The sequence below is a fragment of the Pristiophorus japonicus genome, chromosome 1, assembly GCF_044704955.1.
Source record: "Pristiophorus japonicus isolate sPriJap1 chromosome 1, sPriJap1.hap1, whole genome shotgun sequence".
Taxonomy (NCBI): Eukaryota; Metazoa; Chordata; class Chondrichthyes; family Pristiophoridae; genus Pristiophorus; species Pristiophorus japonicus.
The window spans coordinates 446,766,547-446,784,192 of NC_091977.1; the positions used below are offsets into that span (position 1 = coordinate 446,766,547).

Consider the following 17,646-nt stretch of genomic DNA (forward strand, 5'->3'; position numbering starts at 1 on the left):
TCAATCCTTAGGATAATTATTTGTTTACTAATCCTCTAAAGGGTATTTTTGCCCCATATTATTTCAAAAGTAGTTCCTTGTCTATGCTTTCTCCCCCATCCACTCCCCTCCCTCGTTATCTTTGTTTACTCTCCTCTCCTGAAGGCAGCAAGGCATGCTGAAGTACAATTCAATGGCTAATAGCAAGCCTCCACTACCTCAACCAGGTGGCAATTCTTTTAGGTGGACAAGTACTGTACTGGAAGTCTTTATAATTGTGAACTTTCATTGACCAGCCCGCTACACCTGGCATCTGCACACAATTACTTCCACCTGTGATTGCTGAATGGCAATCGATACTCAGAATGCTGCTGCTCCCACCCACACCCACACACAACGAATGGCAATACTGTAATTAGACACACTGCTTACAGTAATGGAATCAAGTTAGAAAATGTTGCTCTGCCTATCTGCAAGGATTACAACCCTAAGCATTCAATTTACGACCATTTAATAGTTTCGTTCACGCCCGAGTCAAAAATCAACATAACTAATAATCGCAGTGTGTTCAAAATTATCGAGACAAGTGACATCTCTAAGACCTTTGCCATATTTAAACACGAGCATGCCTCGGTAACTATGCAATTATATTTTGCATGTTCGTCCAAACAAAGCAGTGTAGCTATAAACGTTAATTAAAAAAAACAAAAATCACAACTTAATCTAGTAAGTACATCAGCTGCGTTTTCTGAACACCGAACCATCCACTGACGTCCGGCGGTCGTGAAAGGCGCTATATCAATGCAAACCTTTCTTTTTCTAGGTGCCATCTTAGCACACACAATTACTGACTGACACAAGTAATAACCAGCATCACTTAACATACATTTACTGAATGTCCCTATTACCGAACAATTCGTGCATGCAGGCATCCTGCTGAGGGTGACTCTGGATGGATGAGGTGGCACCAGCAATGGAGCGGTGGGCAACCAACTAATACAACCCACATACTGTCCTTTACCCTTCACCTCAAGACCACCGTGAAAACACCAAAAATTAGAGAAAAGCTACATCAAGCAGAATCACAAAAAAATGTAGCGAGCGGCGCTACCAACAGAGTTCGGAAAACGGGAGAGATGGGGAACCGTTAGCCCGGGCAGCAGAGCTCCGCCAGCCGGCTCCCCAAACAAAAAAAGGGAAGTGAAAGGGATTCGGGTTTCTTACCTTTGCTGAAGCGGCACAGCTGAAACTTCGGTGTGTCGCTGCTGCGAGTTTAATTCACGGCTCGAAGCCGCCCACAGAGCATTGCAACAAGAGAAGCGAAAGTGATACAGTGGTAGTGGAACGTTCCGCTTCCTGTTCGGGTTCCACTTCTATTCTGTCTGCGAAAGGCCGGCCCACGTGACGCGCTGGCCGTATCGACAAGCACGCGCACCCAGCCAGTGGCTCCGGGCGGAGTCGCGCGCACCGAGCCAGCGGCTCCGGGCGGGGCGGGGCGGGGGCGCGCGGGGCAGCCGCTCACCTGGCCACGCGGCACCTCACAGCCAAGGTGAAGCAAATTAGTGATCTCGAGGCTGTAGCGCACTTTCAGGATGGGGATGATCAATTATTTTAATATCTGCTGGAGAAGTTTCCCCTCACCCCCCACTCTTTTAAAAACTATCCAATATAAAACAGCACAAATCACATCGGCGCGACATGTTGTTAAAAATCACGACGAGTGAGGTATGTTACTTGGCACGGTTGAACTCAATGACATCCCTATCGCCAAAGAAATTAACCCCACTCAATGACGAACAAAGTGCATATGATATTGACTATCCACATGAGAATAGTCCCCGGTCAGCTCTACTTCCTGGCGCGGTCTTTGCGAGTTTGCTATTGTGAGAGTCAGATCCGTTACCTGTAATGACCGTGCCGCCGGGGATCCCAATCTACAAAGTGAAACGTTAACTCTCTTTCTCTTTCCATAGATGCTTCTTGACCTGTTGAGTATTTCCAGCATTTTCTGATTTAATTAAGTCCCTAGTTGGCCAGGCTGTTCATACGTGCAATTCCTTATATAACCAGCTTACTGCCTCGTGTTCTTGCACCTTCCCTACTTCGCTACGCCGCGAAACAAGAATTCTGTGAAATCACGAAAGAGAATTGCGAAAGTTTTAGAACTTTTATTGTTTTGGAACAGATGCTTTATAGATATGTTTACCTGCTCATTTATCCGTCTGTACAATTTCATATTTAATAAATTCATTTCGATTTTAGTCCGAGCAATATGGTTTATCAGGGTAGTTTTTTCTGTCTATTCCGAGTCTGTAGGCCAGCCACACTATTTCCAGTGCATATCCTGAGGGTATGGTTAATTTCCCCCTTTGTAGCATGGTATCGCATATACAGTTGTACTGATCAGTTTATTTAGGGCTGCCATGGTGTTTCCATACACCTCACTGAGGTACTCTTATGCGATTATATAAGATCAACTAATTTAAATTTTTTTGTGGCACTCCTACTGCCTAGCACATGATGTGCAACAAGTTATGGAAGAGCTACTGGCTGTTCTTAAAGTACCCCCTTAAAAAACTTTTAGGTACAAAAACTCCTTTAAAGAATTGGCTATTGCAAGGCAAGGGTAACCCAGGAAAATAATTTTAATTTTTACATTTCATCTCCCCTTCAGCATCAATTGTTAAAATACACTGGACATGTGGAGAACGTCAGCCTTTGATACAGTCAACCATACTATCCTCCAACCTGATTGTAGCCAGATGTTTCCAGCAATGGCTTGTCTTCCTGTTAGGGTTGCAATAACTCCTGGATTGTCCAGGAGTCTGCTAGAATTGAGGATATAACTAACTGCTGTGAGCATTCCAGAAGAAAATAGCAAATAGAATTGATGGTCAGCGTCAATGCACCAATGGAGGAGACAGAGCTTTGATGGGCAAAAATGGAAGTCCATATGCATTGGGTGGGGCAGGTTAGGCTGTGCTGGGGCCTATTTCAGCACTTTAAGCATTAATAGTTGTTTGTATTTTGGCTATAGTAATATTCATTTTTGGTATTTACTTGTAACTGTGTTATTCCATTCAGTTCCTTTTTCCATTTGTCTTCCTCCCAATGATCACTACATTTGTTCCTAATTCTGTAGTCTGTCTGTGAGGGAATTATAACGGCCCAGAATTTGGGGTTGTAGTGATAGTGAAACTGTCAGCGCTCGCCGTCATTACTGTGTAAAACAGACAGCAACTTCTGGCGTCCGCACATGCACAGTTAAACCCGGAAATCCGGTAGTCGCTGTCAGTAATACCCTGTTCCTCCACAGGATGCGTTGTTGCAATGTTCGCAGATGGAATCAATTAAAAATCACTGATTTGACATAAAATCAGCTTTCTAACGCTCTATTCTCACTGTAAAACCATTGAAAAATGTAAGCCTTGTTGAACGAGATGTAAGCCTTGCTGAATTAGGTATTTTTAACAGCGTACTAAGTCATGATTTGTTCTTACGTTCTTATAATTACTGCTGAACAACCTCTCTAGCCCTGAAAAATGGATTTTATATTTGTGAAGTGTCATTCCTTCCATTCCATGATAAAAAATTCCATAGATTTTTTAAATAATTTAAAAAATATATATATATTAAGTTTAGGACATTTCAGCTTCTACTTTAATCCCATGCGTATGCAAAAGGGCATTTTTTGTGGCAAAAAGACATAGAAAGGCTAAGTGAGTGGGCAAAAATTTGGCAGATGGATTACAATGTTGGAAAGTGTAAGGTCATGCACTTTGGCGGAAAAAAATCAAAGAACAAGTTGTTATTTAAATGGAGAAAGATTGCAAAGTGCTGCAGTACAGCGGGACCTGGGGGTACTTGTGCATGAAACACAACAGGATAGTATGCAGGTACAGCATGTGATCACGAAGGCCAATGGAATCTTGGCCTTTATTGCAAAGGGGATGGAGTATGAAAGCAGGGAAGTCTTGCTACAGTTATACAGGGTTGGGTATTGGTGAGGCCACATCTGGAATACTGCGTGCAGTTATGGTTTCCATATTTACAAAAGGATATACTTGCTTTGGAGGCAGTTCAGAGAAGGTTCACTATGTTGATTCTGGAGATGAGGGGCTTGACTTATGAGGAAAGGTTGAGTAGGTTGGACCTCTATTCATAAGAACATAAAAATAGGAACAGGCGTAGGCCATACGGCCCCTCGAGCCTGCTCCGCCATTCAATAATATCATAGCTGATCTGATCATGGACTCAGCTCCACTTCCCCACCCGCTCCCCATAACCCCTTATCCCCTTATCGTTTAAAAAACTGTCTATTTCTGTCTTAAATGTATTCAATGTCCCAGCTTCCACAGCTCTCTGAGACAGCGAATTCCACAGATTTACAACCCTCTAAGAGAAGAAATTTCTCCTCATCTCAGTTTTAAATGGGCAGCCCCTTATTCTAAGATCATGCCCTCTAGTTCTAGTCTCCCCCATCAGTGGAAACATCCTCTCTGCATCCACCTTGTCAAGCCCCCTCATATTCTTATGTTTCGATAAGATCACCTCTCATTCTTCTGAATTCCAATGAGTAGAGGCCCAACCTACTCAACCTTTCCTCATAAGTCAACCCCTTCATCCCCAGAATCAACCTAGTGAACCTTCTCTGAACTGCCTCCAAAGCAAGTATATCCTTTCGAAAATATGGAAACCAAAACTGCACACAGTATTCCAGGTGTGAGTCACCAATACCCTGTATAGCTGTAGCAAGACTTCCCTGCTTTTATACTCCATCCCCTTTGCAATTAAGGCCAAGATACCATTGGCTTTCCTGATCATTTGCTATAACTGCATACTATCCTTTTGTGTTTCATGCAAAAGTACCCCCAGCTGTACTGTGGCACTTTGCAATCTTTCTCCATTTAAATAATAACTTGCTCTTTGATTTTTTTCTGTCACAGTGCATGACCTTACACTTTCCAACTGACAAATTTTTGCCCACTCACTTAGCCTGTCTATCTCCTTTTGCAGATTTCTTGTGTCCTCATCATACATTGCTTTTCCTTCCATCTTTGTATCATCAGCAAACTTGGCTACGTTACACTCAGTCCCTTCTTCCAAGTTGTTAATATAGATTGTAAATAGTTGGGGTCCCAGCACCGATCCCTGCGGCACCCCACTAGTTACTGGTTGCCAACCAGAGAATGAACCATTTATCGTGACTTTCTGTTCTCTGTTAGTTAGCCAATCCTCTATCCATGTTAATATATTACCCCCAACCCAGTGAACTTTTATCTTGTGGAGTAACCTTTGGAACCTTATTGGAATTCAGAAGAATGAGAGGTGATCTTATTGAAATGTATAAGATTATGAGGGGGCTTGACAAGGTGGATGCAGAAAGGATGTTTCCACTGACAGGGGAGACTAGAACTAGAGGACATAATCTTAGAGTAAGGGGTTGCCCATTTAAAACTGAGATGAGGAGAAATTTCTTCTCTCAGAGGGTTGTGAATCTGTGGACTTCGCTGCCTCAGAGAGCTGTGGAAGCTGGGACATTGAATAAATTTAAGACAGAAATAGACAGCTTCTTAAACTATAAGGGGTTATGGGGAGTGGACAGGGAAGTGGATCTGAGTTCATGATCAGCTCAGCCATAATCGTATTAAATGGCAGAGCAGGCTCGATGGGCTGTATGGCCTACTCCTGCTCATATTTCTTATGTTCTTATGTATGTCCAAATCTTTATTTTACTTTCTGTAAAATGATTAAAAGGTGCATGATAAAACCTGCTTATTACTTCCTGGTTTGCTATTTGTGAGAATTCTTCCGTGTGATTGGCTGCTCAGCCTGCTCCATGAAATCACTGTTGCTGGGGCCAGAAATCCCCTATAGATGGCGCCAGATGGAAAGTCATGTTGGAAAAGGAGAAATCGACGTCACAGAGCCTGATAAAATTTTGTGGGCAACTCTCTTCAAGGCTGACCGCAAAATCTGGCCCATTATAAAGTCATTTTCCAACTGAAGTGGCTGGACTTTATTTCCTCCCTTTGGTTAAATATTTCATTGTGTCTCTGACCTACCCATTCCGGCACAGGGACCAATTACGAGCTCTTCATCTCTTCAACCTAACTGCAGCACATTTCTCAAACAAACGTAGAAAGGCTTCAGAGGCCCTGGCATAAATAGCTGTATAAGAACATAAGAAATAAGAGCAGGAGTAACATTTGGCCTCTCGAGCCTGATCCACCATTCAATATCATGGCTGATCTGATCTTGGGTTCAGCTTGGCGGGCAGTAACTAGTGGGGGCCCCAGCTGTTTACATTGTACATTAATGATTTAGACAAGGGGATTAAATGTAGTATCTCCAAATTTGCGGATGACACTAAGTTGGGTGGCAGTGTGAGCTGCGAGGAGGATGCTATGAGGCTGCAGAGTGACTTGGATAGATTAGGTGAGTGGGCAAATGCATGGCACTTGAAGTATAATGTGGATAAATGTGAGGTTATCCACTTTGGTGGTAAAAACAGAGAGACAGGCTATTATCTGAATGGTGACAGATTAGGAAAAGAGGAGATGCAACGAGACCTGGGTGTCATGGTACATCACTCATTGAAGGTTTGCATGCAGGTACAGCAAGTGGTTAAGAAAGCAAATGGCATGATGGCCTTCATAGCAAGGGGATTTGAGTACAGGGGCAGGGAGGTGTTACTACAGTTGTACAGGGCCTTGGTAAGGCCATACCTGGAGTATTGTGTCCAGTTTTGGTCTCCTAACTTGAGGAAGGACATTCTTACTATTGAGGGAGTGCAGCGAAGGTTCACCAGACTGATTCCCGGGATGGCGGGACTGACATATCAAGAAAGACTGGATCAACTGGGCTTGTATTCACTGGAGTTCAGAAAAATGAGAGGGGATCTCATCGAAACGTTTAAAATTCTGATGGGTTTAGACAGGTTAGATGCAGGAAGAATGTTCCCAATGTTGGGGAAGTCCAGAACCAGGGGTCACAGTCTAAGGATAAGGGGGAAGCCATTTAGGACCGAGATGAGGAGAAACTTCTTCACCCAGAGAGTGGTGAACCTGTGGAATTCTCTACCACAGAAAGTTGTTGAGGCCAATTCACTAAATATATTCAAAAAGGAGTTAGATGTAGTCCTTACTACTAGGGGGATCAAGGGGTATGGCGAGAAAGCAGGAATGGGGTACTGAAGTTGCATGTTCAGCCATGAACTCATTGAATGGCGGTGGAGGCTCGAAGGGTCGAATGGCCTACTCCTGCACCTATTTTCTATGTTTCCACTTCCCTGCCCGCTCCCATAACCCTTCACTCCCTTTTCGCTCAAAAATCTGTCTATCTCCACCTTAAATGTATTCAATGGCCTAGCTTCCACAGCTCTCTGGGGCAGAGAATGCCACAGATTTACAACCCTCTGAGAGAAGAAATTCCTCCTCATCTCAGTTTTAAACGGGAGACTCCTTATTCTGCAACTATGCCCCCAGTTCTAGATTCCCCGACAAGGGGAAACATCCCCTCAGTATCTTATATGTTTCAATAAGATCACCTCTGATTTTTCTGAACTCCAATGAGCATAGGCCCAATTTACTCAACCTTTCTTCATAAGTCAACCCCTTCATCTCCGGAATCAACCAAATGAACCCTCTCTGAACTGCCTCCAATGCAAGTATATCCCTCCTTAAATAAGGAGAACAAAACTGTACAAAATACTCTAGATGTGGCCTCACCAATACCCTGTATAGTTGTAGCGAGACTTCAACACTTTTATACTTCATCCCCTTTGCAATAAAGGCCAACATTCCATTTGCCTTCCTGATTACTTACTATACCTGCATACTAACCTTTTGTGTTTCATGCACAAGGACCCCCAGGTACCTCTGTACTGCAGCATTTTGTAATTTCTCTCCATATAAATATTAATTTGCTTTTTTATTTTTCTTGCCAAAGTGTATAACCTCACACTTTCCCACATTATTCTCCATCTGCTAAATGTTTGCCCACTCACTTAGCCTGTCTACGTCCCTTTGCATATTTTTTCTGTCCTGTATGGGGAAAGTACGAATTCATCACTGTCAATACTGTTCGAGGAAGAAGGATAGAAACCACCATAATACATTTTCAACATTGCAGACTTTGGTAATATCCAAACACAGAGGCAATCTCAGCAGAGGTTCAACTGAAATCTGCACATCTTTCAGAGCAGACTGTTGCAAGCATCAGAATATTTGATGTGAAATGGGTTACAAACCCAAATTCTTAGCAAGGTCATACTTTTAGTAGTTGCAGCTGAAATAGTGGAACAGATGAACAGAGCTTCAAATAACCTGAACTCATGGGCTGCATGGGAAACCCCAAATCTAGAACTTATGTGATGCAAAGAGAAAAGTATTTAGTAGTAAAAAAGTTAAAATACCTGAATAATGACATAGAAAATAAAAGTTAGGTGGGGTACGTTACACGGATGTTAACGCAACTGAGATCATTTGGGTTATGATGTTCTGGGCTTTTATATATTGAAAAACTTTCCATTTTATTGTAGTCTGTAGAAAACTCTGTAACTATTGTTAAAGTTTCATAATTTAAAGCCTTCTATTTTTTAACATTGTTTCGTTTTTCTGTTATCTCTTAAGATGAAACATTTCAAATACTGTAGCAAATTAAGTTATGGCAAGATAATTGCTACTGTAAGGGAAGGTATAAGAATTAGGAGCAGGAGTAGGCCATACGGCCCTTCGAGCCTGCTGCACCATTCAATAAGATCGTGGCTGATCTTCAACCTCAACTCCACTTTCCCGCTCGATCCCCATATTCCTTGATTCTCCTGGAGTCCAAAATGTATCTAGCTCAGTCTTAAATATACTCAATGCCTTATCATCCACAGCCCTTTGGAGTAGAGAATTCAAAAGATTCATAACCGTCTCAGTGAAGAAATTCCTCCTCATCTCAGTCATAAATGGCCAACTCTTTTTATTGAGGCTATGCCCCCTAGTTCTCGACTCTCCAGCCAGAGGAAACAATCTCTCAGCATCTACCCTATCAATGCCCCTTAGAATCTTGTATGTTTTAATGAGATCACCTCTCATTCTGCTGAATTCCAGAGTGTATGGGCCCGATCTACTCAATCTCTCCTCATAGGACAACCCTCTCATCCCAGGGATCAATCTAGTGAACCTTTATTGGACCATCTCTAAGGCATAAGAACAAAAGAAAGACGAGCAGGAGTAGGCCATTTGGCCCCTCGAGCCTGCTCTGCCATTCAATAAGATCATGGCTGATCTGATAATGGGCTCAGCTCCACTTCCCTGCCCGCTCCCTATAACCCTTTACCCCCTTATCACTCAAAAATCTGTCTTTCTCCACTTTAAAAATATTCAATAACCTAGACTTCACAGTTCTCTGGGGCAGAGAATTCCACAGATTTACAAACCTCTGAGATAAGAAATTCCTCCTCATCTCAGTTTTAAATGAGCGACCCCTTATTCTAAAACTATGCCCCCTAGTTCTAGATTCCCTCACAAGGGGAAACATCCTCTCTGCATCTACCTTGTCGAGCCCCCTCATTATTTTATATGTCTCAATAAGATCACCTCTCATTCTTCTGAACTCCAGTGAGTACAGGCCCAACCTGCTCAACCTTTCTTCATAAGTCAACCGCTTCATCTCAGGAATCAACCGAGTAAACTTTCTCTGAACTGCCTGCAATGCAAGTATATTCCTCCTTAAATAAGAAGACCAAGGGGCCGAATTTGGTCAAGGCCTCCGTCTGTCCAACGGCCGCCCAAAGTGCCACCAATGGCCGCCGAGGTACCGGATGGCACTTTGGGCAGGATATTCATCGCCAAGGTCCCTTGAAGGTTGGCGGGCGGCAAATGAATGACGTAGGCTGCCAATCTGGGCGGCAGCGGGCGGGGGGGTCTCATTCTCGACGGCAGAGGTGCTTGTCTCACACAAGAGTTTGATGTGCAAAATTAAAGCACATGGTATTGGGGGTAATGTACTGACGTGGATAGAGAACTGGTTGGCAGACAGGAAGCAGAGAGTCGGGATAAACGGGTCCTTTTCAGAATGGCAGGCAGTGACTAGTGGGGTGCCGCAGGGCTCAGTGCTGGGACCCCAGCTATTTACAATATACATTAATGATTTGGATGAAGGAATTGAGTGTAATATCTCCAAGTTTGTAGATGACACTAAGCTGGATGGCAGTGCGAGCTATGAGGAGGACGCGAAAAGGCTGCAGGGTGACTTGGACAGGTTAGGTGAGTGGGCAAATGAGTGGCAGATGCAGTATAATGTGGATAAATGTGAGGTTATCCACTTTGGTGGCAAAAACAGAAGGCAGAATATTATCTGAATGGCGGCAGATTAGGAAAAGGGGAGGTGCAACGAGACCTGGGTGTCACGGTACATCAGTCATTGAAAGTTGGCATGCAGGTACAGCAGACGGTGAAGAAGGCAAATGGTATGTTGGCCTTCATAGCTAGGGGATTTGAGTATAGGAGCAGGGAGGTCTTACTGCAGTTGTACAGGGCCATGGTGAGGCCTCATCTGGAATATTATGTTCAGTTTTGGTCTCCTAATCTGAGGAAGGACGTTCTTGCTATTGAGGGAGTGCAGCGAAGATTCACCAGACTGATTCCTGGGATGGCAGGACTGACATATGAGGAGAGATTGGATCGACTGGGCCTGTATTCACTGGAGTTTAGAAGGATGAGAGGGGATCTCATAGAAACATATAAAATTCTGATGGGACTGGACAGGTTAGATGCAGGAAGAATGTTCCCGATGTTAGGGAAGACCAGAACCAGGAGACATAGTCTAAGGATAAGGGGTAAACCATTTAGGACTGAGATGAGGAGAAACTTCTTCACTCAGAGAGTTGTTAACCTGTGGAATTCCCTACCACAGAAATTTGTTGATGCCAGTTCATTGGATATATTCAAGAGGGAGTTAGATGTGGCCCTTACGGCTAAAGGGATCAAGGGGTATGGAGAGAAAGCAGGAAAGGGGTACCGAGGTGACTGATCATCCATGATCTTATTGAAAGGTGGTGCAGGCTCGAAGAGCCTAATGGCCTACTCCTGCACCTATTTTCTATGTTTCTATGTTTGCCGCTCAAGTGCCGCCAAGGATAGAGTCGGGCCCACGGAGGGTTGAACAGCTGAAAAAAAAAAATCAGCAGTAAAAAATAAAAAAAACTATCTGAAGACCTTCAGAAGACCCCATCCAGGTAAATCGCTGTGGAAAAAAAATATATAAAATATTCACTAACCTTTTTCTCAGGATCTTCATACTTACTGTCGGGGACAGACCAGCCTCCAGACAGCCGTTCTGGCGACGACTCTCACCGACTCCCACCAGCATGAATATGGGAGCTCGATGGTCAGGAGATCAGTTGCGCCACTCAGCCATCCGGTGACGTCAGCAGGCGGTTCCCAGCGGCTCTCCCCTCCCGCCTGCTCCAGACCTCGTCGAAAGTGGCACTGGACGGAACTTGCAGAGGAATGTCGGAGGCAGTGGGCAGCAGTTCGCGGTGAATTGATCAATTTCGGCCCCAAAAACTGCACGCAGTACTCCGAGGTGTGGCCTCACTAATACCCTGTACAGTTGTAGCAGGACTTCTCTTCTTTTATACTCCATCCCCCTTGCAATAAAGGCCAACATTCCATTTGCCTTCCCGATTACTTGCTGTACCTGCATACTAACTTTTTGTGTTTCATGCACAAGGACCCCCAGATCCCTCTGTACTGCAGCGCTTTGTCATTTTTCTCAATTGAAATAATAATTTGCTTTTTTATTTTTTCTGCTAAAGTAGATAACCTCACACTTTCCCACATTATACTCCATCTGCCAAATTTTTGTCCACTCACTTAGCCTGTCTATATTCCTTTGCAGATTTTTGGTGTCCTCACAACTTGTTTTCCCACCCATCTTTGTATCGGCAGCAAACTTGGCTACATTACACTCGGTCCCTTCATCCAAGTCATTAATATAGATTGTAAAAAATTGAGGCCCCAGCACAGATCCCTGCGGCACCCCACTAGTTACTGTTTGCCAACCGGAAAATGACCCATTTATTCCAACTCTCTGTTTTCTGTTAATTAGCCAATCCTCTATCAATGCTAATATATTACTCCCAACCCCGTGAACTTTTATCTTGTGCAGGAACCATTTACGCGGCACCTTATCGAATGCCTTCTGGAAATCCAAATACATCACATCCACTGGTTCCCCCTTATCCACCCTACTCGTTACATCCTCAAAGAACTCCAGAAAATTTGTCAAACATAGAAACATAGAAACATAGAAAATAGGTGCAGGAGTAGGCCATTCGGCCCTTCTAGCCTGCACTGCCATTCAATGAGTTCATGGCTGAACATGCAACTTCAGTACCCCATTCCTGCTTTCTCACCATACCCCTTGATTCCCCTAGTAGTAAGGACTTCATCTAACTCCTTTTTGAATATATTTAGTGAATTGGCCTCAACAATCTTCTGTGGTAGAGAATTCCACAGGTTCACCACTCTCTGGGTGAAGAAATTCCTCCTCATCTCGGTCCTAAATGGCTTCCCCCTTATCCTTAGACTGTGTCCCCTGGTTCTGGACTTCCCCAACATTGGGAACATTCTTCCTGCATCTAACCTGTCTAACCCCGTCAGAATTTTAAACGTTTCTATGAGGTCCCCTCTCATTCTTCTGAACTCCAGTGAATACAAGCCCAGTTGATCCAGTCTTTCTTGATAGGTCAGTCCCGCCATCCCGGGAATCAGTCTGGTGAACCTTCGCTGCACTCCCTCAATAGCAAGAATGTCCTTCCTCAGGTTAGGAGACCAAAACTGTACACAATACTCCAGGTGTGGCCTCACCAAGGCCCTGTACAATTGTAGCAACACCTCCCTGCCCCTGTACTCAAATCCCCTCGCTATGAAGGCCAACATGCCATTTGCTTTCTTAACCACCTGCTGTACCTGCATGCCAACCTTCAATGACTGATGTACCATGACACCCAGGTCTCTTTGCACCTCCCCTTTTCCTAATCTGTCACCATTCAGATAATAGTCTGTCTCTCTGTTTTTACCACCAAAGTGGATAACCTCACATTTATCCACATTATACTTCATCTGCCATGCATTTGCCCACTCACCTAACCTATCCAAGTCGCTCTGCAGCCTCATAGCATCCTCCTCGCAGCTCACACTGCCACCCAACTTAGTGTCATCCGCAAATTTGGAGATACTACATTTAATCCCCTCGTCTAAATCATTAATGTACAGTGTAAACAGCTGGGGCCCCAGCACAGAACCTTGCGGTACACCATTAGTCACTGCCTGCCATTCTGAAAAGTACCCATTTACTCCTACTCTTTGCTTCCTGTCTGACAACCAGTTCTCAATCCATGTCAGCAGACTACCCCCAATCCCATGTGCTTTAACTTTGCACATTAATCTCTTGTGTGGGACCTTGTCGAAAGCCTTCTGAAAGTCCAAATATACCACATCAACTGGTTCTCCCTTGTCCACTCTACTGGAAACATCCTCAAAAAATTCCAGAAGATTTGTCAAGCATGATTTCCCTTTCACAAATCCATGCTGACTTGGACCTATCATATTACCTCTTTCCAAATGCACTGCCATGACATCCTTAATAATTGATTCCATCATTTTACCCACTACCGATGTCAGGCTGACCGGTCTATAATTCCCTGTTTTCTCTCTCCCTCCTTTTTTAAAAAGTGGGGTTACATTGGCTACCCTCCACTCAATAGGAACTGATCCAGAATCAATGGAATGTTGGAAAATGACTGTCAATGCATCCGCTATTTCCAAGGCCACCTCCTTAAGTACTCTGGGATGCAGTCCATCAGGCCCTGGGGATTTATCGGCCTTCAATCCCATCAATTTCCCCAACACAATTTCCCGACTAATAAGGATTTCCCTCAGTTCCTCCTCCTTACTAGACCCTCCGACCCCTTTTATATCCGGAAGGTTGTTTGTGTCCTCCTCAGTGAATACCGAACCAAAGTACTTGTTCAATTGGTCCGCCATTTCTTTGTTCCCCGTTATGACTTCCCCTGATTCTGACTGCAGGGGACCTACGTTTGTCTTTACTAACCTTTTTCTCTTTACATATCTATAGAAACTTTTGCAATCCGTCTTAATGTTCCCTGCAAGCTTCTTCTCGTACTCCATTTTCCCTGCCCTAATCAAACCCTTTGTCCTCCTCTGCTGAGTTCTAAATTTCTCCCAGTCCCCGGGTTCGCTGCTATTTCTGGCCAATTTGTATGCCACTTCCTTGGCTTTAATGCTATCCCTGATTTCCCTTGATAGCCACGGTTGAGCCACCTTCCCTTTTTTATTTTTATGACAGACAGGAATGTACAATTGTTGTAATTCATCCATGCGGTCTCTAAATGTCTGCCATTGCCCATCCACAGTCAACCCCTTCAGTATCATTCGCCAATCTATCCTAGGCAATTCACGCCTCATACCTTCAAAGTTACCCTTCTTTAAGTTCTGGACCATGGTCTCTGAATTAACTGTTTCATGCTCCATCCTAATGCAGAATTCCACCATATTATGGTCACTCTTCCCCAAGGGGCCTCGCACAATGAGATTGCTAATTAATCCTCTCTCATTACACAACACCCAGTCTAAGATGGCCTCCCCCCTAGTTGGTTCCTCGACATATTGGTCTAAAAAACCAACCCTTATGCACTCCAGGAAATCCTCCTCTACCGTATTACTTCCAGTTTGGTTAACCCAATCTATGTGCATATTAAAGTCACCCATTATAACTGCTGCACCTTTATTGCACGCACCCCTAATTTCATGTTTGATGCCCTCCCCAACATCACTACTCCTGTTTGGAGGTCTGTACACAACTCCCACTAACGTTTTTTGCCCTTTGGTATTCTGCAGCTCTACCCATATAGATTCCACATCATCCAAGCTAATGTCCTTCTGAACTATTGCCTTAATTTGCTCCTTAACCAACAATGCTACCCCACCTCCTTTTCCTTTTATTCTATCTTTCCTGAATGTTGAATACCCCTGGATGTTGAGTTCCCAGCCCTGATCATCCTGGAGCCACGTCTCCGTAATCCCAATCACATCATATTTGTTAACATCTATTTGCACAGTTAATTCATCCACCTTATTGCGGATACTCCTTGCATTAAGACACAAAGCCTTCAGGCTTGTTTTTTTAACACCCTTTGTCCTTTTAGAATTTTGCTGTACATGATTTCCCTTTCCTAAAACCATGCTGACTTTGTTTCACTAAATTATGCTGGTCTATAGTTTCCTGGTTTCTGTTTGCCTCCTTTTTTAAATAGGGGCGTTACATTTGTGGTTTTCCATTCTGCTGGGACCTCCCCAGAATCCAAGGAATTTTGGTAGATTACAACCAATGCATCCATTACCTATGCATCCGTTTCTTTTAAGACCCTAGGATGCAGGCCATCAAGTCCAGGGGACTTGTCCACCTTTAGATCGATTATTTTACCGTGTACTTTTTCTCTCGTGATAGTGTTTGCTTTAAGTTCCACTCTCCATATAGCCCCTTGATTATCCACTATTGGGATGCTTTTAGTGTCTTTTACCATGAAGACCGATACAAAATATTTGTTCAAAATCTCTGCCATTTCCCTGTTACCCATTATTAATTCCCCAGTCTCATCCTCTAAGGGACCAACATTTACTTTAACTACTCTCTTCCTTGTTATATACTTGTAGAAACTCTTACTGTCTGTTTTTATATTTCTTGCTAGTTTACTTTCATAATCTATCTTACCCCTCTTTATTTATTTTTAGTCGTTCTTTTGCTGGCTTTTAAAAGTTTCCCAATCCTCTGCCTTCCCATTAATCTTGGCCACTTTGTATGCCATTGTTTTCAGTTTGAAACCATCCTTTATTTCATTAGCCATGGATGGTTATCCCTTCTCTTTGAAATATATTTTGAGAGCTGTGAAATATCTCTTTAAATGTCTGCCACTGCTCATCGACGATCTTACACTTTAATCTATTTTCCCAGTCCACTTTAGCCAACTCTGCATTCATCCCTTTGTAGTTTCCTTTATGTAAGCTTAGAACATTGGTTTGAGATCCAACTTTCTAACCCTCCAACTGAATTTGAAATTCAACCATACCCTGATCACTCTTTCCTGGAGGATCCTTTACTAGGAGTTAATTTATTAATCCTATCTCATTACGCAGTACCAGATCTGAGATAGCCTGCTCCCTGGTTGATTCCACAATGTACTGTTAAAGGAAACTATCCCGGATACACTCTATGAACTCTTCCTCAAGGTTACTTTGGCCAATTTGGTTTGTCCAATCAATATGAAGATTGGGCACGCATTTCCTTTCTCAGCTAAGGAAATCAAAACCGCACAGTACTCCAGATATGGTCTCACCAATGTCCTGTACAATTGTAGTAAGACTTCTTTACTCTTGTACTCCAACCTCATCACAATAAAGACAAACATGCCATTTGCTATGGGAACCCGCATGGGTCCTAGCTATGCCTGCCTTTTTGTGGGATATGTAAAACATTCTTTGTTCCAGTCCTAGTCAGGTCCCCTCCTTCACCTCTTTTACCGGTACATTGATGACTGCGTCGGTGCCTTTTCCTACTCTTGCCCTGAACTAGAAAATTTCATTCACTTTGCATCCAATTTCCACCCTTCCCTCATCTTCACATGGTCCATCTCCAACTCTTCCCTTTCCTTCCTCGACTTCTCTGTTTCCATCTCTGGGGATAGATTATTGACAAACATTCAGTATTAGACCACTGACTCCCACAGCTACTTGGACTACACTACCTTCCACCCAGCATCCTGTAAGGACTCCATTCCATTCTCCCAGTTTCTCCGTCTCTGTTGCATCTGCTCTGACGACGCCACCTTCCGCACTAATGCCTCTGACATGTCTTCCTTTTTCCTTAACCGAGGATTCCCCTTCACCGTTTACAAGGCCCTCGACCGTGTCCATTCTATTAACCGCACCTCTGCTCTCACCCCTTCCGCTCCCTCTCAGAACCACAACAAGGTTCCACATCTCTTCACCTTTCACCCCACCAGCCTCCATGTTAAACAAATCATCCTCCACCATTTCTGCCACCTCCAGCATGATCCCATCATCAATCACATTTTCCCCTCCTCTCCCCTCTCAGCATTCAGAAGGGACCGCTCCCTCCATAAGAACATAAGAATTAGGAACAGGAGTAGGCCATTTAGCCCCTCGAGCCTGCTCCGCCATTCAACAAGATCATGGCTGATCTGGCCGTGGACTCAGCTCCACTTACCCGCCCGCCCCCCCGTAACCCTTAATTCCCTTATTGGTTAAAAATCTATCTATCTGTGATTTGGATACATTCAATGAGCTAGCCTCAACTGCTTCCTTGGGCAGAGAATTCCACAGATTCACAACCCTCTGGGAGAAGAAATTCCTTCTCAACTCGGTTTTAAATTGGCTCCCCCGTATTTTGAGGCTGTGCCCCCTAGTTCTAGTCTCCCCGACCAGTGGAAACAACCTCTCTGCCTCTATCTTGTCTATCCCTTTCATTATTTTAAATATTTATATAAGATCACCCCTCATCCTTCTGAACTCCAATGAGTAAAGACCCCCTGGTCCATTCCACAGTCACTCCCAGCACCCCTCTCCTTCC

The 17,646-nt window shown here is 43.8% G+C and overlaps 1 protein-coding gene across 1 annotated transcript in view; it reads right to left on the minus strand.

Annotated features, from left to right (window-relative positions):
* lpin2 (lipin 2) overlaps positions 1-1,336 on the minus strand; it is a 185,197-nt gene extending 183,861 nt beyond the window's left edge. The window contains exon 1 of the mRNA XM_070893051.1: positions 1,204-1,336. The gene's annotated coding sequence lies outside the window, so the exon portion shown is untranslated. The remainder of the gene's footprint in view (positions 1-1,203) is intronic.
* Between the last annotated feature and the right edge of the window lie 16,310 nt (positions 1,337-17,646).